A 24432-nucleotide genomic window follows, 5' to 3' on the forward strand; every position below is an offset into this window, starting at 1 on the left:
ATCTCCAGTCTGATCAAATACCCCACCTTGATAATTCTGCAGACAGAAACCACTGTACTCCACAAGATAAGGATTGTTTCATTTTGTTTTCCACAGTGGTGGCAGCTCAGATGAGGAGACAAAAACCATCTACTAATCCGGAGTCAAAACCATCTAAACAAAATTTCACAATTCACTCATTACCGGCACTCTCTTCATTTACTACCACTCAGTTTCTTTCTGTTTTCTTTTTCCTCTGTCTTTCAAAGCCTTCCATGGTAGTTGTGACTAGTTATTTAGGTGTTTCTTAATCACATTATATTTTGAATCAGAGCCATTTCCTCTCCTTGTCCTCAGTAACCTCTACACAAAATGTAGGTAATAGAAATAATTTCTACTTTAGATTTATGTACTAACTATTCACTGAGACTGTGCTGAGGTGGAGGAACAGGCTGCCCAGAGAAAGCTGTGGGTGTCCCATCCCTGGAGGTGTTCAAGGCCAGACTGGATGAAGCACTGGGCAGCCTGAACAAGTGCTTACCTAGAGGTTGGCAACTCTGCCTGTAGCAGGGGGGTTGGAATTTGAGGTCCATTCCAAGCCAAGCCATTCTATGATTCCATGTTCAAAATGTAATCTTTTCAGGAAAAGTATCTTCTCTAAGTCGCGTTATTACAGTGCCCATTAAATAAATAAATAAATAGAATAAGGCTGATTATCTGATGTGTCATCACTCTGCAGCTATGTCATTCCAAACTTTTATAATAAGTTTGGGAAGCACTGTATACAAAATTTTACTGATTGCTTATTAAAATTGCTACAGTGAAAGGTTAGCAAATGATTAGTTCATGGAATTTTATTAAAAGAGGCTTCTATGTAATGCCATATATATATATATATTGAACATTGTGAAAAATAAATCACTATTTCGCTGATTACACTACCACCATTTAACATTTTCCATTTTTTTTACTCCCTCATCATCCTGACATTGTCCAGTCATCAGCTCTCATGATCTTCATGTACCCAGCCTGCATGCTGCAAGTTGTAGTTTCCTACAATGAACAGGCTATAATCATCACCTTATTTTTGTCTTTTAATTGCTCCTTCTTCTAGACATCATTGCTGTAAATGCCCAAATATTGACCAGTAGCTCCCCATTGTATTAATTCTGCTTTTCAGTGGCAGATATCTTTTTCTCATTACAGTCATAATAAAATCTACCTTTAATCTTCCCACTTTGGTTAAACCATCCTTAGTGCTAATTATCTCTCTAGTATCTGTTATAAATCCAATACAGTTGTCTCATTTTTAATTCCCAGCATATTTTAAGACTAGCCTACACTTCTACCCTTGTTTTTTCACCTATTTTAGTTATCTTTCTATAATCTTGAAGTATCCAAAAAGTCTCAGCATGCCATCACTCTTGCTTTCTTAAAATACTTTCCAACCTTAGGTTCTACAGGAAATCTCATTAAAAGAACACAATAATGTTATATGTATACATATAAGCACAAATTTTAAGCTGTGTAAATATACACAATAATTCAGTAACTATAATCTCACTGAGTTCCTTTCCATGAGCTCAATCCTGATTTCCCTGATCTATAAAAGAATTCTATATAAACTACTGTGTCGCAGACTTCTTTGAAAACAAAACAAAACAAACAAAAAAAACAAAAAAACCAAAAAACAACACACACACACACAAAAAAAAAAACAAAAACAAACCAACAACACCAAAAAACCTGTTTGCAAAATAATTAATCATATTCAGATTAGAAAGAACACAAATGTTTTAATCAATTGATTTGTATATGGAACAGCTATTTAGGTGAATAATACTTTCTATATATTCTCCATTTCTAGAAATGTTCAGACTAATTTTTATATTCTTCTGGAAACAAACATTTTAATCTGCAGTTCACATTCTGCAGATTAGAGAAAGAATTACACTACCTAATAAATTGATCTTATCTTTAATTTCAAAAGCTTTGTGGATATTTCCTCTCCAAACATAAATATCATGTCAGTCTACATATAGCAACTACAGTTACAAACTGATCAAGAAAGCAATGAACAAGCTATTAAAATTATTAAAAGTAATAGACAAACAGACTTTGATGCAGTTCACCAACTTAAGATACAAAGAACTTCTCTGAACTTGATAAAAAAGACTAATTTATTTCTGTCTTTGGATATGAACATGAAATGCCTACTAATAAAACAGCTTTTTTTAATTACATGAATTCAGTGTTTTTTTTCTTACAGGGAAGTACAGAACAAAGACTTTAACTACTCCTAGCAGTACAATACTCACACAAAGTTCAGCAACGAAATCAGCTGGTCATATCTAGGAGAGAGATTTCAAAGTAGTTGGCTACAGGGTAACCTCAGACTTCATTGTGCAAGTTTCATTCAGCTTGAAGCTTCAGTCTCTCCTTTCCATTGGTCAAATAAATGAAAACATAAAACAAAGTAAATATCTCTTTCATTATTTTTGACTCCAATATCTGTAGAAAAGGCAAACTGCAAGGTTCTGAATGTTGTTCAGAACTTGTTTGTTAGCTCTGAGCTTTTATTTTAGTTTTGAAATTAAATTATATTAAATGAGTACAATGTGAATAGCGCAGATAAGTATTTCTCTCTTCTAATGCAAAATAACTTTTTCCATCTTCTTTCATGATTTCTCTAATTTACTGAAACAAATAACAGGCTTTTGCAGAACTTACTTTGCAGCACTTTTTTTTAAGTGTTAGAAACTGCCAAAGGAGAGAAAATAAAAATGCTGTAATGTCTTTCAAGAATAACAATAACAATTATATTTTGCGTCAGCTTTGCAAAACGTCTTTCACCAGGCCCAATGTCTTAACATATAATTATGTCATTCAGTTTTCATTTTTGTTTTCATTTTCTTTATGGCACTTGTAAAAGCAACATCTATGGAATTTCATAGCTGATGAAATCTTGACTCTGGGATGGTGAAAGAAAGAACTCCCACCAATTTCATCAGGGCCCAGATTCTTATTAATGCCTTTCCTAAAATATCACCCTATTAAAATTAAATGCAAATAAGATATATTTAATTAGTTTCCTTTTTCTAAACTCTTCAGAGAAGCATTGCACCCTACATTCAATTTCCCAAAGGCTTGGAAAGACAAGTCCCATAACTACCCTGTCATTGGAGAGAAATAGTATCATTTTATTTAATAATGCACACAAAACCCCTATTTCAGCCATGGCTGTACAAATTGCTCATTTGAAAAGCAAAGAAAATAGTCAAGAAGTTCTCAGAGAAATTCTCCGTCCTTTTTTAATTTCTGCAAATAATGAACTTGAGGGTATAGACAACTCAGTCTCTGAAAAGTCTGAACAGTTTAAACTCATTTAATACTTCTTAATAATTCTCCCCCAGATGCATACTTTAAGCAGAAAAGACCGCAGCTTCTGAAAATTACACTATTCCTTCATAGATAAATCACAGAAAAAATGTATTTTCTGTTTGTCACTTTATTATCTCATTATTATAAACATAAGAAATTTTTCATGCTCTTTCCTAAAATCGAGATCAGTCCAAATACTCTAAGAGGAAACATTTATGGAGGGTATCATCAGGAAAGCAGAGTGAGTATCTCAAAAATAAATAAATAAATAAATAAAATAAAAAATTAGCTGGAGGCCTAAAAGAAACTCACAAGGCTAAATCCTACCCTGTGCTGAGATGTGCTGGGGAACAGTGATGTTATGCAGGGACTTTCTGTTTTAGTGCACCCATATAAAGTAACAGCAAGGCATATTTCCTATCTGCCATGAAGCACACAAGAAACTAGAAAAAGTTTAGTTACTTGTGTCAGCAAAGGAAATGACACTGCTACTTCCTAGGAAACATCAGTATCCCATGTTCCCTACACTGAAAAGCAAAGATTTTCTACTTCTTTTACCAAAGAAGAAATTGCTTTGGCTTTATACAGCTTTGCTGCTAAGTCATAAATACTTTCCTAGTCTCAGCCTTCCTATCTGTAAAAAAAAAAAGGAAGATTCCTGGTCACAGGTTGAGAAGCTGCTCCTCACTGCCACTCTCTGTTCTTCAATACATTCACAATACATACAAAATACATTATCTCACACACACTGAGATTCCTTTCCCTTGGGCTCAGGTTCCTCATAAATGTGTCCCATGTGACCCTGGCCCATGGACTGCAGATTAGCATCTACATGCTGAGGAAGAATCATTTTTTGTTGACCAGCCCCATCACTTTTTTCATGGCAAGTCGGTGTTGACTATAAATTTGGGGTACCATTCTTATTCAGCTCAGCTTTAATAATTCACTGAAGTAATTCTTAATACTCTTAACAGAAACCATGCATTTCTCCCAGACTTTTTGCTGATGGATATCAAAACATCTTCCAAATGCTCTAATTAAGTACTGTCAACCTACATGTAGCTGTTAATTGTTAATAACTTTTTGTCGATGATAAAACACTTGTTACACAAAACTATTAAATACTTGCCATAATGACAAAGCGAGTATATGCTTAAACAGAAATGAGCATGAGAATACTAGTTGACAGTAAGCTGAACAGAAGGACAAACTGTATTTTATGTGCATTAAATACTTTGTAGCCAGCCAGTGAAAAGATGTGATTCTCCTGATATATTTTTAACATTGGTATGGTCTCAACTTGAAAACTGAACAGCTCTGAGCTCCACAGTATGAAAAGGACTTGAGGAGGGCAACACAGATAGAAAGGGTGGAAGATACATGCTGTGAGGAGAGGCCATAGACATCTGGATTGTTCAATCTGGATAAAAGAAGGCTGAGAATTGATCTCATTGCACTCCACGACTTCCTGAGGAAGGGAAATAGAGACAGAGGTGCTATTCTCTTTCCCTTGCAAGGGAATGACAGAAAGGTGCACAAGGGAATTCTCAGACTGGACATGATGAAAAATTTCTGTACTTTGAAAGTGGTCAAACCCTGGAAAAGGCTTCCAAGAAAGGTACACAACGCCCCATGTTTGTCAGTGTCAAAGGGGTGTTAAGACAGCACTCTCACTGATGTACTCTTTTGTTAGCCACAAAGTGATCATGCAATTTGACTTGATCTTTGAAGGTCACTTCCATCTCTTCTGTTCTAGCCTATTCAAAATACAGGAAATCAAGAGAAATGGGTCTTGATTAGTTGGTCACCAGAATTTTTCAGTGAAGTAGAAGAATACTGTGGAATACATGGAAAATAACATGTAGTTCCAAAGTAAACAATTCTACCTCTAAACCTTTCCTACTGAACTTTACCTTTAGCTTGCAGAGCAACAAAACATACACTCTTATAAAAAGAAATTTTTCAGTATCTGCTTTTCAGGTCATGAACTTTTTATCAGATATATTGTTATTGCCAGTGATTCATTAATCCTATGGAGCTTCATGCAGTTTCACATTCATTATTTTACCTGTTCTGAACTAGAAGAGGTTGCTAGGGTCAAAAGCTTTTTTCTCCCCCCAGTGTTTCCAAAAACAAACAGCCTATGAGATAAGGTTGTACACAACAGCATTTGATGTATTACATCTCACTGGTATCTGACAACCCTTATTCCCTGGTGATGCAATTCTGTTCTAATAATTTAGTCTCAGTCTATTAAAAGACAATTACAGATAATGCATCCAGGCAAGTGGTGAAGGATGTCCAGAACAATGCCTGTAGAAAGGTTATCAAAACACAGTTTGCAAAAAAGAAGTGTGCTATTGACTTTTTAATCATCTCAGACAGAGAACGTTATATAGATTTTCTAAAGGATTGAACATAACTAGAAGAAGATGGAAATGGATTTCCCCCTTGCTATTTCATATGTCATAATTATAGATTTTCATTTATTCATTTACCATGAAGTAAAGAACACAGGGAGCCATTCAGAAGTCATCTTATAATCATCTTATAGACTTGACTAACTTAAAAAACTATTCCTATTTTGAATGGTAACAGTATATTACAAAAACACTGATGAACACTTCCATATTATACATAAGAATACCATCATCGGAGATTTAATTTATAAGCTGGCCACTGAGCTGGACTTTTAATAGGATTCTGCTTCAGAAACATTTCTTGTAAAGTAGGTTAGGTTACTAATTGAGAATCTGGAAACTAAGAGAACTCAGAACATGTTCAACTCTTATTTGTATAGGGATTGGTTTAATATGTGGTTTACCTAATTAAGGCACAGTTTCTCAGAACATTTACCAAGAATTAACTGGAAACCATTCTTTTACAAGGACTTGTGCTCTAATACTTGCCTACCTATCTACAGTCCACATGACAGCAATGCAAGTTGCAGGCTGTTACAAGCTCACAAGGCACATCGAGTCAGCATACACAATAAGGGAACTTAGCAAAACAAAGCATTAAAGCAGCAACATACATTAAAAAATAAATAAATTTAAACATGTATTTGTAGAGAATGAAGGGGAATGAGGCCAGGAACAGGAAAACAGTGAGGCTGTGCATAACACTTTAAAAAATGATCTAACATTTTTTAATGTTCATTTGTGGATTTGCTCATTGTAGACTTCTGATGTTTACTTTTTATTAGGCCTACAATAGTAGAACAAATCAACATTTTTCATTTCTCATCTGTAATGTAATTTCAAAAACACTTATGCCACTGCCAAGATGGTTCAAGTTGACAATTCAGGAGCTGGTTACTATAAACTGTTTTGCACACATTAGCACACTGATAAGAATCATGGTTGTCCCTGCAAATGGGAACCTCAAGTGCATATCAAAGTAAGCAATAGAGGGCACTGTTGACTAAGTCTCAGAGGTGGCAGTGGTACTGCTACTGCTTTTCCTATAACCTCCTTGGGATCACCTCAGTGAGGTGTCAAATGAGATTTCTTTAAGAAGTTGTTTAACATAATCCATACGTAACTGTCTTGCATACTTGATGCTCAGCTCAGTTCTCCTTCCAGAACACCTTACAGAAAAAGTCATTGGTTTTGGCTCAAGTGACAAACACCTATAACAGACAAAGTAATGCATGCTTCAGGAAACAAGGAACTCGTGTTGTATTTTCTGTTACTACCTAGTAGTAGCAAAGAAGTGATTTAAAAATCAGTTGGTTGAAGGCTTTCAAATCAAAATACTATTAGGACAGCTGTCATGCTTGATGCACATGTAAATCTGAACAGGAATACATGTCTAAGAAGGAATTGAGTAGGGCTGTTATATAATCATACAACAAATTATATTCAAAGGAGCTTGCATAATCACATAGTGGACTTTTGATGCAATTTCCCATACACATCACAGACAATCAAAGCTTCAGTAGGGCAGAATCTCTTATAAGCAGCCTTAGGTTTCGGGGAATTTGCCTGCTAGTTGGATTTCTTTCATGACAGCAGAGAAAGCCAAACCAGAGCAATGCATGTAAGAATAGTGACACCACCATCTCCACCACAGCCTTCAATGAAATAAAAAAAAAAAAAAGAAAAGAAAAAAAAAAAAGAAAAAAAGAAAAGAAAAAAAAAAAGAAAAAAAAAGAAAAAATTTGTTTGTTTGTTTTAAAAAAAGAACACAGGGCTGCAGATTTTTGCATTTCAAGAAGTTTGAATAGAAAGCTCCTTAATCATACTCAGCTCCTGTGTTAATCCCCCCAGATATTTCTCCTCCCTTCACTTTGAAGCTGAAGCATTGATCATGAAGTTGGATTATGCTATAAATTCTTTAAGGAAAAAAAAAAAAAACAAACAAACAAACCAACATTCATGGATGTACTGCTGACCTATAAAAATGCAGTGAACAGATGAAAGATTTTCATTTTTTTTTTTTTTAAATCACACACATTTAATACAAAAAAAAATGCATTGTGATAAAAAACACAGTCTTGATCACACAAATAAGTAATAAATAAGTAATGAAGTTAGCTCAACATCTGAAATAGAGAAATGGCTTCAAACATGATACATACACAACTCATCACTGTGCAGTACACTAGCGTATTTCTAGTATAGTTCCACAAACTCAGATGTTTACAGTATCCTGACAAGGTTGTTTGAACAATGTCCTAGTGCACCCTGCTGGGTAACAATATTTTGGCCACTGGTGACCTACATCCATTAGCTTGGAGAAGTGCATTATAAATCATATGTAGAAATTAAGTTTATTTTCATCTGATTCCACAGTATACACTTAGAGTGTATATGCCCATGGCTCCCTCTTCTGGATAAACCATTCAGGAAATAAGAACTAATTACAACTCAAAGGTAATCAAATAATACTAATAAAGAAGCGTGTATATAGAGATATATGGGAAAATGAAATTTTGAAGTACTGTATTGCATTCATATTTTATTTCCTAATCTCTTTAAAAAAAAAAAAAAAGTTAGTTTTCTTGACTAATTTACCTTGAAATAATTTTAGCACAAAAAAAAAAAAAAAAAAAAAAAAAAAGTGTGGGAACAAAAACATGTTTAAGAAATATGCTGGCTTTTTCTCTTGATTGTTCTTTATCAGTGAGTATAAATGTAATAAAAAAAAACTATATCAAATTGAATGAAAAAGATGACAGAATGAAGTTATAAAATACATGAATGGATTATAGAAACAAAATATTGGCATGAAGTAGCACAGGTGAGCAGAGAGATGTTTGCTCCTGTTACTAGCAGAACACGTAAGAAAGCGATGTGTCCTGTATTCAAAGTAAAACAATGGCTAAGTTCTTTATAGGCTAGAAACGTGAATTGAAACCAAAATTTACTTCGAAACACTTCTTGCATCATGTTTTGGACATAACAATAAAAATGACTCATTCATTTTGAAATATTCATAAAAATGAAAATTTTTTTGAGAAGTTAGAGAGAATTTTTAGTTTCCCTAACTCCAACAACAACAAAGTTGCTTGGACCAAGTTTGTTTAAAGCATAGGTTAAACAATTTGATCAACATATTTCAGGAGACATTTTTATTGACAAATTGTTTTGGAGCAAAAGATCATCTGTTGGTACTTAGCATGTATAAGGACTGATATAAGCAAGGATTTGCAAAATGTCATTTGAAGGCTACAGCTTCATATTCTTAACTTTAAACATGGGGGGGGCTGAAGTGGTAAACAGAATTTAAATGCTTTTAATTTGCAATATTGACTGGGTATTCCATTATAGATAAATAAAAAAATATTAATTAGTGGAGATAAAAATCCGCCTCTCAAATCCAGCTTAGGAAATGATAAATTAGTAGTATAAATAAATAGCTTCAACTGCAATACTGCATTCTCATTAGGAACATAATTTAAGAGTGTTAATAGCTGAAGGATTCAAACAGATGAATCAGAATTTCCAACTCACATAATCCATGAGATATGGGATATTTCCTTTATGCTTTTGATAGCCTAAGCCAATGTAATTTATCAGGCAAGGAAACCCTGCTCATCAGTATTATCTACAGAAAGTTTTCACAGAAGAAGAAAAGAAAGCACTCTGGAGCACAGTTTTAAAGGCCTATATGTAGGGTCTCATTTCTTTTTAATTTAGATCCTTGGATTTTCAGATTTTATAAGTTACTTAATTTTTCTTTCATAGATCTCCTCATTAGACTATAAGGCAACACATTCAGGACAGAAATGCTGCTAGATGGAAAATGTGAGATTAAATCTTTGAATTTCCTTATTTCATTTCTTTTTTTTAATTACTACAAAGACACACCTTTTTTTCCTCATAGAAAAATTAGACAAAAAGAACATCCAATCCTTTTCATAAGTGCTGTCAAGTAATTTGCAGTGAAACTAAGCCATGTTCATTAACTTTTTAAGGTCTGCTGTGCAGACAAAAACTAATAAAAAGAACATAAAAAGCATAATTTAACAGTGAAATAGAACTCTTTAGAAAAGCTGAACACAAAATGAGAACGACTCCATAAGCAACATCAAAATATTGCATGATGATGGATAAAGATGACATTTACAAGGTTCAGTAATGCAAAACGGTAAAGTTTACAGGAAATTAATCTAATATCGTAGACATATCATTTCTCACAGAGTCTGGCTCATAATTCAACTGTCTTCACCTGACAAGGTCAAAATTTACCACAGCGTATACTAGACAACTGTAAGTTGAAGAGGCTTCCTCACATCTTAAATCAGTTCTGCATAATTTCAGATATAAAAATATGATTCTGTGACAACCACAGGATATATCTCTGCTATATAAAAACTCCCAAAAACTTTTGATTAAAATACAACACCAAGAAAAACCCACTATCTGTTGAAAAAGTCATAAGTAACTAATTTAAATTATCATCAAATGAATACACAATTTCCTAAAAGTAATAACACAAAGTAAAACCAGTTCTTTCTTTTGGCATATCAGTTTTGTTGCAGACATTTTCATTTTTTATTAATGATATGATCAGTTCCATACACATAGAAGGTTTCTGTAGCACATGGATTTCAAAAATCACCACATGCTGCACATATTAAAACACTGCTACAAGTTCAGCTCCTGTCTCCTCCTATGGATTCTTCTGACTGAGGAGAAAAACAAAAGTCAAATTCAAGATAAATTTAGCATTGTTTTAAGGTTGAAAATATTTCATTTGAGTAAGGGTACAATCATAAGGCCACTGAAGAGGCTTTCTCAAAGTAACATTGTGCTTTAGCACTTTGGAGGTCATCGAAGTCCAGTGGTACAACTTGGAATAGCATTGGTCTATTCAATTAACTACTCACATTTATTACAAATAATGGCAATTTACAATGATTTCTGAGGAAAATGCAGCCATTCCAGATCAACTGCTTTCAGCTTTAGGTGGTTGTTTCTTTTCAAATATCTGACTGCTCTACAGACTACTTTTAAATTTACTTCTCCTACCAACAGAGGATCAGGTTCACAAAATTAACTATGGAGTTGATTCAAGACCTCATTTTACATTTAGGTTCCTTTGGTAGTCAGGGATTATGGCAGACAGCTAGCTGCATAGTGATGATCATAGAATCCTTTAGAATTGGAAAGAATCTTTAAAAGGTCATCTAAGAATGAAGGTGATCAACAAACAGTGACATCCAATGTTAAATCAGGTTACCCAGAGCCTAATCCAGCCTAGTCCTGAAAGTGCCCAGGGACAGGACATCCACCACCTCTGGACAGCCTGTTCCAGTGCCTCATCACCCTCCCTATAAAAGACTTTCCCCTCACGCTCAAGTTAAAGCTACCTTTAAAACTGAAACAATTTCCCTTCATTCTATTACAACAAACCCTGATGAAGAATCTGTTCCCTTTCTTCCTGTAGCTCCCCTTTAGATATTAAAAAGCCACTATTATGTCACCTCAGTGTCTTCTCTTCTGCAAGCTGACCAGCCCTACCTCTTTCAGCCTGTCTTCATAGGAGAGGTGTTCCATCCTTTGGATCATTTTGTAGCCCTCCTCTGGATGCACTCCAACAAATCCCTCTTGTTCTGAGGATTCCACATCTGAATGCAGTACTCCAGGTGAAGCCTCACCAGAGCAGACTAGAGGGGCTGGATTACCTCCCTCAGCCTGCTACCCACACTTCTTTTGATGCAGCCCAGAAGGCCAACTGTATCCTGGGCTGCAAGGGCTAGCTCCTGTCCATCTACCTACTAGTAACCCCAGCTTGCAGTACTTGCTGCATTCGAGACCCTGCATTTGGATTTGTGAGGTTTACCTGGGTCCACTGCTCAAAGCTTTCTAGATCCCTCTGGATGGCATCAGAAACATGTCTGCAGTCAGAGTATGAGCCTTTGATTGCCTTATTGATGTTCTGAAATATTGTTATAAAATAGAATTTAAAAAGATGAGTCATTAAAGAGTAAAATCAGTGATTTATGTGTTATTACTACTCAAAAGTTTATAAAAGCCAGCTGTAATGACAGGCTGGGTTAGGGTTTTCTGCAAAACCTCATAATATCAGAGTGTAACAAATGTGACATCAATATTAATGCTTTCTCTTTCTTTCAGGAGGGATGTAAGGATGTAAGGAACAGAGAAATTGCAAGCAAAGATGTACTTTTTTTGCTTTTGACATTCCTTATTACTTACATGCCTTACTGTACTTGGGGTAGTCACAACCCACGGTTTTTTGTTTAGTTTGTTTCAGCCTTACAGTTTGATAATCAGTGCCTTAAGTTTCTAAAGGCTAGGTGCTTTTCACCCACAAAAATCTTCTCTTAGGAAACTTTCAATTTTATTTTGCTATGTTTTCAAGTTAACAGCTTTAGGCAGGTTAATGGAAGACAGCAAGATAGCAAAATTCTCAGGAAGACTCCTTCAAATTCTGCAGAATTGCAGAACACAAGCCCTTACATGGCTTATAGACCAGTAAAGCTAAAACTTCACTGGGCTGCTAGTTTCCTTTCTTAGTCTGCAAAAAGCCGTACTTCACTGCCACGCCCTGTTGTTGGATGCACAGTCTTTGGGGAAGAATAATAGATCCCAGCATTTCCCAAATACAGTCAACAATTTCAGCTCGATGAAACCATAGTCATTACTTCTACACAAGACATAACATTCATATCTATGGGTAATGTATAATACAATTTTCTCCTTAGAGAGCATCTATCAATACTATTCTACATGAAAAAAAAAAAAAAAAAAAAAAAAACTGCAAAAAAAAAAAAGCTTACATGCATTCATTTATATACAAACTACAAACCCAATCTGACACCCTTCGTAAACTTTTCTGTTCTAAAAAGCATCCAAATAGATTTTATTGTTTATTGTCAGAAAAAAAAAAAGAAAAAAACACAACACCACAGTTGTTCTGTGCCTATTCAGAATTCACTGTGTGTCCAGAATGAAATCTTATTTAACCTGTTACAAACAGAAGAGGAGGAAATAATAATACAATAGCTCACTGCAATCATATAACAGAACCTCAAAATAAAAATCTAAAATAGTTCATGGGCAACCCATAGCCTGATATGTTTGCATATAAAAGCTCAGTATGTTCAAAACCAAATATACTAATAGCATCAAAATCTTTTTTGAATAGTGTGTGAAGAGAAACATGGCAAAATTTGCAAACGTTATTCACTGCAAATAGCCCATCTCTCACATAGTGTAAGAACAAGGGAAGATGAGATAGAAGATATGAAACAATTATTTGCTGCAACTTGTAAAATGGCATCTAATCTTGGTTACCCCTCACTTTAAAATTTGTGGGCACATGCAAGCACTGGAAAGATGCCCTCAGAAGATTAACTGCAACACCTTCTTATCCAGCAAACCATCTAGGAAAAAAAATAAAAATCTTATTCCTAGAGGTGTTTTAGATATTTACTACACCTGCAGAGGCAACTAGTAAGTGAATGAAAATATCACTATTTTCTCCACCAAATACTGATGGGCTGTGTATTTTAATTAAATCCCCAGCTGTCCTCCTAATCAATCAATCAATTCTTACCATAGGAAAAACAAAATTAAAAAAAAAAAAAATCTATAACAAACCTATGCCATGAGTAGGACCTTTCTGCCTTTCATAACACTTAAATACTATATAACATCACTTTATAAATCCATCATTCGAACTCTTAGCTTCTTTGAATAGTGCTTAGCAAAAGGGGACACCTTGTTTTGTTTTTACCTTTTCTGTACTTACAAGCAAGTCTCATTGCAAGCCAGTCTCTATATCTCTTACTACATCACACTGGTATTACATTTGATGTCCTGAACTCACCTTTTAGAGACAGGACAATTGTTAAAAATATGGTCTATGAAATCCTTCAGTGAGCACTTGGCTAGATCCTCCTTTAGCTCCCAAAGTATTTGGCTTCTGTGTTACCAAGGAACATAGCAGCAGCTTAGCTTTATACACAGATTCAAAGATAAAGTTTTGTTCCATCATCTTGACATACATCCTACTAACTTGCTATAGATCAAGGATTCCAAGTTCTGTGTGTGGTAAGGCACACACTCTGTCCTCTGGAGAGGTACTCATCTCACTTTAATCAATTTAACTGAAGTCTTTGTTGAGCTCTTGGCTCATACAGTCATCAGTATTACAGCACAAACTTAGAAATGCAAAAGTAATCATGCATATTTTCAAGTATCTAATAAATCTATTTTTCTCTGTTTCCTTCTATTGCATAGAATGAAATCTCAGGACTGAGAATGGGGGGTGGAGGGGGGAGGGGCAGGGAAGATGATCAGTTTTTCCACTGATGTGGAGCCATGGATTATTAATGATCCTGGAATAGAATTTAAAAAATAAATAAATAAAAATGTAATACTGACAATATTTTTTTCCCCCAAAGTTTGTAGCATTTGAACTTTATCAAATACAGTACAGTCATTGTGTTTATAAAATTAATAATATTGTTTGTAACAAAGAGTATTGAAGTGGAAAGAACAGGGGAACCTATACCCAACTAAAGAATACTAAAATCCACTCTTTTTTTTTCCATAACTATCTTTAAATATGATAAATTTCAACCTGGTGGAAAACATCTTACCTTTACTTTGTCTTAGTTTCTTAAATAGTAGGCTGGGGATGATAGCACTTACCTCTTTGAGTAATGTAAGATTTTCAGGGAGTACACTATGTAAATTAAAACACTTCAAGGGTATTTTCAAAGAAATCACTAAATTTATGAAGAACTTTCCAACTTGCAGTAAACTCAATGCACGAGTACTTCATACATACATAAGATCTTCTTACAAAGCATGGTATGTGGTAGTGGAATTTCCCAACATTGTGGTAAATCACACAATAACTATTAAAAGAATTTATCCCAGTCTAGGCGACGAGCTTTGACATCAGAAAGAGTATTTGCTGATGATTTTAATCTTCTTTATCAAGATGATGATGCACAATTTGAGAAGCTTTTTCAGTATGTCATTTGCTCAACATTCAGGCACTTGCAAAATGTAGATAATTATGTAACATATTCTTCAGCAATCTGCTAACAAGTGCTTTCATGATCAAGCTAACTTTGTGGGATAGCGCTATGTACTCACTCTATCTGTTGCAAGCATTCAGTGGCTTATGACATCCGACCTCCTATTGTTGTCAGATGAGCACTTTGCATCACACATCAATCAAGTAACTGACACTGAGCTATGAAAAGGCTTTCATAAAAACAATATGATTTGTTGCCATCCCATCATTTTGCTCTAGTCATCTTTTTGAAATATTTGTGCTGATCATGATTGGTTAGCTCTGATATATTAATAAGACAAGAATTCCTGATTTCACTGTGTCTGTCTTTACCTGCACATTAACATGCAACATTTGTCTACTTTAAAACCTTCCCACAATATGAATATGTCACTTGATGAAATAGCTTAATGATTGAAATACTGATATAACAAGTTTTTAAACTTATCAAAGCAGGTACATATCAGTTAGTAACTTAATTTGATCGCATTTCACTTTGGGCTTGTACAATAAATTATACTTGCAGTTAAGTCAGATCTGCAAAGTAATTGAACTGCATAGTACTGCTACATAATCAAGTGTTCTTAAGGTCTTGCATCACTGTCAAGATGCTACATCTTGAAAAGCTTAAACTCTTACTGATGCTGAGAAAGTTGTGTGGTCAGGGATATAAATTAAGAAAGTGGCTGGAAGGGTCCTCTCTCTTAGTGGTAGGTGAACAATGTCAATTTTGGTAGTAGAGCTGCTCTACCATTTTGACAGATGCCCTGTTGACTCAGAAGAAACCAGAAGTTGTCAATAATTAAAAATGATAAGCTTGCACTCAGAGTAATGCATGATTTACAGAAATAGTTTTTCTTTTAAAAATGATTATAGCAAAGAGCTGAAAATGATGCTAAATCTAGATAATCGCTTGAGTATGGGTGATGGGCTTGCTATCAAATATTTCCTTCCACTTATCTGATTTTTTTTTATTTTTTTATTTTTTTAATGAAAAATATAGCCAAGTAGTACATTCTAACTCGTACTGTTAGTTGACCTGAGGAGCTACATAGAAACTTTATCTAAACCCAACTTCCTCAGAGTACGAACATGTTGCTACTGTTCTAAAGAAGGGAAAGGAAATATGTTTATGACAAATGACTTGGCCAAGGTCAGCAGTGCAGAGACAGACTACACAGATCCAATCCCCTGATGTCTAGTTTGATGCCTATCCTCTGTAAACAGCCCTAGTTCATTTTGGTCTTCTGGCTGCAGTTCAAAAATGCAAACTCATCACATTTGTTTTCTGGTAGCACTGCCAAGTTTTCATCAGCTGTTTTTTTTCTTCCTTTTCTTGAATACATCTATTCCACAAGCATGCTGTTGGTTCTTTGCTGTGTTTATTTTTCTTCCCCTCAACAAGTAAAACTCACTCTGATGTGTTCTTTTATACTGACAATGAAAGCCTCTAGTGATGATCACCTTTACATTCGGTGATTCAAATATTCAAACAATTTTAATTACTGATAGTCTATGTCCTGCAGTTATAATTTGAAAAAAATAGATTTTTTTCCTCCCCTTAAACATTTTTTAGTCTTTACCTGCATTGAAGTAATTTCTTTTTACTGAATGTATTTTGCTCCAACACTATTTTAGACAACTGCACAAATTCTACGTCTTTAAACTTATACTAAGTTGTATCTATTTACCCAGGCCTAGACAACTGTCAAGTGTACTCCTTAGAGCTTCTATTTACAAAAGTAATCAAGTTGATGTATATTTGTTTTTTCTACCTTTTTGTCAACATTAACATTCCTGATACCTTGGTAATTTTTTTTGTCCAATGCCTTTTCCAAGTAATAATCTAATAACCCATGTCATTACTTTATCAAGACAAAAATTCATCATCTTATCACCATATTTACTGTAAGATCACTTTCCTCACAGTGTGAGGCACAGACATTTATGAGACATCCACATAAAATGATTAAATGCCCAAAGGGTTAGATTTACTTTGAAATCACTTTCATGGAGAAAGAACAGTCTTCAGAAAAGCACAACAGAAAACTCTTTTATTCACCAATGCACATCTGTTCTTAATACTGTAAGTGACCTGGCTGCTTTCTCAAGGTACTTTCCAAATATCTTAGATGTTCAACATGACACACAACATGTAAAACACTTCTCAAACATGACTGACTAATACTTGCTTCCATTCCAATAGCAAACAGCCTTAAATCCTACCTCCTGAATTGCAGCTCCATAAGCTCCAAAAAGTTCCAAAAATCCTCGTGTGCTTACGTGATCAGATCACAATAATATTTAGACCACTGGGCTGGCACTTCTGTACTTCACCCCATCTCAGGGATCCAGCAACAGACACAAGTACAACTTAAAACTCCACCACACTTACTGCATGGTCATTCACAATGGAATACTGTTTAATCTCAAATGTCTAACAAACAAAACAAACAAACAGAAAGACTTTCTTATTCCCAGTTAATCTATTAAAATGTCCATAATTTACAAGTGAGTATTCATACAATGGACACTGAAAATAATGCCTCCTACTTTATTATTTTGGCCCACAACAACAGAGGTTGATACATCAGTAAAGATTGAACCTTTCCACTAACAAACACATTTTGCTGTCATGCAACAGATGGCCACATAAGGGCAATCTGACAAAATGGTGACTGACATGGAAATATGTATGAAGGATGTAATTCAGATCTGTCATGTGGAAAAAAACAACAACAACAACAAAAAACAACAACAACAAAAAAAAAACCAACAAAAAACACAAACTAAAAACCAACAACCCACACCTGTTTACATTCACTGATGCTTTCTCAATATTTACGGAGACCAAACAGTGGGTGTCATGCACAGAGCAGTAGTGGGTGCTGCATCAGCATTGGAAACAGCAACATTCCAACTATATACCCAGAATGGATTTTTAGGCATCAGATGGTTAAGATGGGATAGAAAACAGAACAAAGAATATGCAACTAACTCAACTATGAATTTCTATAATAAAGCAGACTATATGTATTTTCAAAGAAATTTTTCCCTCAAGATTCTTCAGAACTAATGGCCCATTGGCACTTGTCTCACATATGCTGAGATATAATAATGCTGCTAACTCTGAGAACATCCTTCATCTTATTAGACTGCTTTGTGCATAGAATTAAAGAATCACCAAGGTTGGAAAATACCTAAAAGATCATCTAGTCCAACCACTCACGTATTACCAATAGCTCCCACTAAACCATGTCCTTCAACACAACATCCAATCATTCCTTGAACACCCCCAGGGTTGGTGACTCCACCACCTCCCTGAGCAGTGCATTCCAGTGCCTGACCATCCTTTCTGAGAAGTAATATTTCCTAATAACCAGCCCGAATCTCCCCTGCCGCAGCTTGAAGCCATTCCCTCTAGTCCTACCATTAATGACACGAGAGAAGAGGCCAACCCCGAGCTCACTACAACCTCCCTTCAGGAAGTTATAGAGAGCAATAAGGTCTCTCCTGAGCCTCCTCCTCTCCAGAAGGAACATTCCCAGCTCCTTCAGCCACTCCTCATAGGGCCTGTGCTCCAGTCCTCTCACCAGCATTGTTGCCCTCCTTTGGACACGTTCCAGGGCCTCAACGTCTTCCTTGCAGTGAGGGGCCCAAAACTGGACACAGTACTTGAGGTGCAGCCTCACCAGTGCTGAGTACAGGAGGACAATCACCTCCCTGCTCCTGCTGGCAACACTGTTTCTGATGCAAGCCTAGATACCATGTTTAAATTACCTTTCAAACTGCACTCGTAAAAAAGTTAAACATTTTATGCTGAGCAAGGTTCATATGTAAAACCAGAATCTTCACACTTTTATTTTTTTTTTTAAGAAACAAGAATGATCAATAGATCCACTCAGTATTGGAAGACCTAATCCAAAATGATTTGAATGATTAGTTACACAAATAGTAAAATAAAAGCATTAATGATTGGCCAACGTTGTAAAGGTTTTTGAGATCTACAAACAATAGTGTGGAGCACTATGATTAATCCCGATGTTTAGTGGTCCCCAAAGCATGATTTCTCCATTACAGGCCAAGTAGAAGGCCCCACTCTCACAGAGTTTGCTAAACATGAATGTATTTCTGAATTCAGCTAAGTTTTGAGATAGGAGGGGTTGGGAAGTGATGGCATGATCTAGTTACTGCTGAGCCACAGAAGTGAGACACTGAAATATTATAAAGCATTTTTGTCTGCTGATTACTGAAAAGAAAACAAACAAACAAACAAAAAACAAACCACAACTAATTTCAATTCCTATCTGCTTCAAAGGAACAATTCACCTAATTTCAACAAGGCGCTCACCAAGGTTTCAGCCAGAAGAACCAAGCTTCTGAACAAGCTATCACAAATCTAGCCATACATCTTGACTAAGTGTTAAATCACTGCTTGTGTGCCCAGAATCCCTTCAACCTGACTCTATATGAAGGTAGATTTTAATATCTTTACACCCTAAACTCCAAATTATATTTTCAAGATTTGAAGAAATGTTTATGTTCAACTGATAGTTTATCATTACCAAAAGGTTGCAAGAATTTAGCAAACAAAGAGAAACAGGATCATCTGGTTTTGTTATGAGCTTAAAGTACCAGAAAGAACTTCTCTGGTGAAAGGGCTTTTCCGTTGTCCTGTTTTCCTTACAGTTACTGTTACCACTTAATAAGGAATCTCCCACTATTTATCATCTTAGATGCTTTCAGTCTCCACTGCATCTAAATAACTCTCAGACATGAATAAATGTCTCCTCTCTTCAGGAGAAAGCAATCATGCTATTACACACAAGTTAGGCTACCAATGCACAAACACATGAAATGCAAATGAGCAGAATATAGGATAAACCTACACTTACATTCTAGATATATCAAAAATGGTAGGCAGACTTGGGAGTCTTCTGAAGGAAAAGAATAGTGCTGTGAAAGATGCTGTAGGAGATATCCAGCAATCCTCCTGAGTCTGATTCTGTTACATTAATATAAAGTTTAGAAACAAAAGTCATGGACAATTTGGGACTTTCACTAGCAAAAATTATAACCAGTTTTTTGCTGGAAATACATGCTGTGTTGTGTACTGATTAGGATAAATTAAAATTTAATTCTATTTCAAAAACTTGCTAGAGCTGCAATGAAACATGGCTACCTGGAAGACTAATTTCTGCAAGAAAAAGGATTAATGATAAATAAGCTAAAAAAAAGAACACCACTTCTTTATTTAACATGAAGTTTAGTAAAATATATTTTCATATTGAAAAGCTGACTTTGGAAAATAAAATCAGATTAGCCAACTTACATTTTCAGAGTAACTTTGAGAGTGAAGGAATCTCTGATTCCCAGCACAAACATATCTTCTGATACTGACCATTCTCAATATATTTAGCTGATATCTAGCAGGAGTAATCTCAGTATAGTCATATCCTGAGAGAGTTCACATTGCAGCAAGAACAAATAGCTTTACTATTGCCTAGCAACTATGGTGCAGATATTTCATACCCACAGCAGCACAGAACTACTTATAGGCTAAATGAATACTCCCAGCTCTTTAAAAGCTTGTTCATACATGTATGAAATTCTGCATAATATTTACAGCTAGTATTTTGTTAACATCATTTTTCTATGGCTGAAAAAAGAAATTCTGAAGAATTGTACCTTTCAGAAGATCCAGCATGAACAGGTTTAAACTGTTACTACCTCAGCTATAATCACCTCCAAGAAATAAGCTGGATGAGGACAGTTTAAGGGACTACAAACTGTATTTTACCATTCTGCTTGTTAACTCCCTTACAGAAAGGTAATGATATTTCAGTCTTGTTTATGACTTGCTGTGTCAGATTGTGGTTGTTTCTAAGATGCAATTAACATGAAAAATATAATATATATATGTCTCTCTCTCTATATATATATATAGACAGTTTGAGGGACTGCTTTAATCAAACTGTTTGTTTGTTTTTTTTAAATATTTTAAAACACAACCTTCAATAAAAGTGCAATATGCGTCATACAATTTACTGAAAATAAAAATCTGTAAAATATCAGTATATTAGTATTATCACCAAAACAATTACACGTTCTCCATAAAAATGCAGCTAAGATAGATTTGGCTAGTAACAATCAAGAAAGGAAATCAGTCTTCTGGAAGATATCTCCACACAGAGGAAAATGGAATATATGAAGTAGTAAGCACCCAAAAGTATACTTTGTAAAAGTCAGCTTAATGCTGCTGCTTCACAGACACATCTTCATCAGGCTACGTTCTTACGTATACACAAATCAAAAGCAGATTATCTGTTCTTTAAAAGTATTAAGGAAGATATATGGTTTATATAGTTTCAACATTTACTGCAAGTGAAGAGTCCTACACCCGAAAAGGAACAATCACATGCATCAGTACAGGCTAGGAGCTGATCTGCTGGAAAAAAACTCTGCAGAGAAGGACTGTGGTGTCCTGGTAGCCAACAGGTGGGCCATGAGCCAGCATTGTGCCCTTGTGGCCAAGAAGGCCAGTGGTTTTCTGAGGTCTTAAAAAGAGTGTGTCCAGGAAGACAAGGGAGCTGACCATCCCTCTCTCTACTCTGCCCTGGTGAGGCCACATCTGGTGTACTGCATCCAGTTCTGGGCTTCCCAGTTAAAGAAAGACACTGAACTACTGGAGAGTATAGGGGTGGGCCAGATAGTTTGTTAGCATCCTGAAGATCCTTCTGTATGAGGAAAGGCTGAGAGACCTGGGACTGTTCAGGCTGGAGAAGACAAAGATGGGATCTTATCAATGTTTATAAATACCTGAAGGGTAGGTGTAAAATGGACGGGGCCAGAGTCTTTTCAACTGTGTCCAGCAACAAAACAAGGGACAGTGTGCACAAACAGGAACACCATAAGTTCTATACAAACATGAGGAAAAACTTCTCTACTTTGAGCATGACTGAATGCTGGAACAGGCAGCCGAGAGATTTTATAGAGTCTCCTTCTCTGGAGATACTCAAAATCTGCCTGGATGCTTTTCTACATCACCTATTGCAGGGAGCCTTCTTCAGCAGGGAATTGGATGATCTACAGAGGTCCCTTTCAGCCACTGTAATTCTGTGATACTTCAACTGACAATAACTGGTCCTTAAACAGAAGTATACAAGTACTGATTTTCTGAAATCCATTGGAAACACACAGTGAAAAATAATCTGGCTTGTCACATGTGCTAACATCTCACTGTATAACATCATTTTGCAGACATTTGTAAAACATAAAATGTAATGGAAGACAATTTCCCTCCTCATGCTTATGACAAAAGGTGTTTAAAATGTACAGAACATGTAAAGAAACAAGTTGTATTTTCAGTCAGAACATCACTATGCTTCAAAATGAAGAAAATGGCAAAATTTGTAAATTAGTTGTGGTAACTGTTACATTTAAGTTATACTGACAAAATACAGGAAAATCATATTTTGTTTTCAAATAGGGGAACGCATCTGCAATGGAAATTGGAAATTGAAGTACAGGGATGTGTAGGCATAACTTAGCCCTTTAGTACAATGATAACATACGTAAAAGCTACAGATTTGTAACATATTAACCCAATATACCATTGAAGTCTATGTTTTTTCTGAACCAAACTTAAATGCCATCCCTCTTGCCTTGTCCCCAAAGGCATGAGAAGTTAAAAAGGAAACAACTGCATAAAAATGACAGGAAAAACAGCACTTCATTTTACAGGGCTGTCTGTATATCTTATGGGCAAAGTGGTTCTGATGAGGTCATAAGCTCAGATGCTGTAAATTTGTGCAAGTCACTGAAGTCAGAGTAGATCTAATATACATCACTGAGGATCTGACTTTCAGTCATTAAAATGCCCAAAGAAAGTGGCAAAGATTCAGGGATCAATGGGGTTATTTTACAGTCCAGGAACTTACATTGTTAGAGTCTGACTATTGTTAGGAAAAAAAGAGGAATATAAAAACCAACACCAACTTCATTCTCTATAATTTAGCAGCTTAGCACTGTTTTGAATACCTAACATTTAGGTCATGATCTTAACATTAATTCAGCTCCTTCTCTAGGTGATTTTACACAGTCACACAGCTCTCAGATGATGACAATATCAGTTCTTGCCATAGTTAGATTTCAGCATTCATTTTTTGACCACCCTACAGGTATTCAAGCTTCTGGTGGGAGATATTTAATTTACTCATAGAAAGTTTGAAGGCCTTCATTGTAAGCAAAGAAAAAGAATTAACTTGTAAAGGGTACAAGTCTTATACCACTGGTTGTGTCCACTAAAATGAAAAGCAGGAAATCTACTGAAACTGCAAAAGAGCATATGAATTTCAAGCAAATAACTGTAATTATAATGCAATAAGGGATTACCTATTTCAATTCCAATTAGAAATAATAAAAATTAATTAATTAATTTATGTTGGCTGAGGTCCACTTCCACAATGCTATAACATGATGGAAGGCAGAGTAACAATAGTGAAATCACAAAGCCCAAGGCTGCAGCAAGTAAGGAAATGATCAGTGCAGCATCTGAGAACATAGAAACAAATATGGGAAGAAAAAGGAAAGGGGGGGGGGGGAATAAAAAATAAATAAATAAATAAATAAATAATTTTAAAAAAAAATAAAAAAACCTTCTTACCCATGAGATGCTTCAGGTAGACAGGAAAAAACTCTTGCCCCCTCCCCACTGCCAACCCTTAAATGAGGTCCAGGAAGGGGTGGATCCTGGCTCAGGCACACGGCATGCACCTGAGCTCCTCTGGGTTGACCCTGCTTTCCCAGCAGGTGCTCAATCACTGGTTCAAACCATGACTTTACATATCCACTACAACTTCCCAACAAAAATTTCTGTTGAAATGATTCTCTTCTGCATGATTTTATTATTATTATTTATTTTTTTTAACTAAAATTGCTCTCCACTTCAACAGCATCATAGGAATATTTTCAAAAAGTTTGCTATTTTTGCTCATGTTAACTGCTGTATCAGAAGAGGCTCTTCTGAGGTCTAGGAAGACTTGTTTGAGATTATGTCATAAAGTCAGTGAATTCTTCTGGCTGAGTAAATTAGACAAGACCATCTGATAGTGCCACAGATGTCCAAGGAAAAAGAAGTGCCTCTTATAAATGACTTTCTGGAGCAACCATATGTTCCTGCCCTCCAGTTATGTCTCATATTAAGTCTTGTTTTGAAAGAGAAATCTTGCTATATGCACATAGTACAGTATACATTCTGCTCTGTCACAGAGACAACAGTTACTTTTCTATATCTTATTGGCTAGGTGTCAGAAATGTCAAAATCTATTACTAAAGATGTTCAGATATCCATACCCTCTCCCAACTGCAATGTAAAACATATGAAACGTCAAGAATTGAATTAATATGAGCATTTACTTTCCAAGTGCACAAAAGAATGTAGAAACATCAATTTTAAAATCGGCTTTTTTTTTTTTCTTTTAAGAATAGAATAGGGAAAAACAAAAGCAGTTACAGAAGAAAATTATTTATATTGATTTCTGTAAAGTTGGGCACATGTACAAATAAAAT

General features: G+C 35.4%; 1 long non-coding RNA gene across 1 annotated transcript; it reads right to left on the reverse strand.

The window, feature by feature from the left end:
• Positions 1 to 10189: 10189 nt before the first annotated feature.
• LOC140252192 (uncharacterized) lies at positions 10190 to 23549 on the reverse strand. Its single transcript, XR_011903565.1, has 3 exons — positions 23528 to 23549; positions 11653 to 11748; positions 10190 to 10495 (listed from the first exon to the last, which is right to left on the reverse strand). It is a non-coding gene; the product is annotated as an uncharacterized lncRNA (long non-coding RNA).
• Between the last annotated feature and the right edge of the window lie 883 nt (positions 23550 to 24432).

This window comes from Excalfactoria chinensis, chromosome 4 (assembly GCF_039878825.1).
Source record: "Excalfactoria chinensis isolate bCotChi1 chromosome 4, bCotChi1.hap2, whole genome shotgun sequence".
Taxonomy (NCBI): Eukaryota; Metazoa; Chordata; class Aves; order Galliformes; family Phasianidae; genus Excalfactoria; species Excalfactoria chinensis.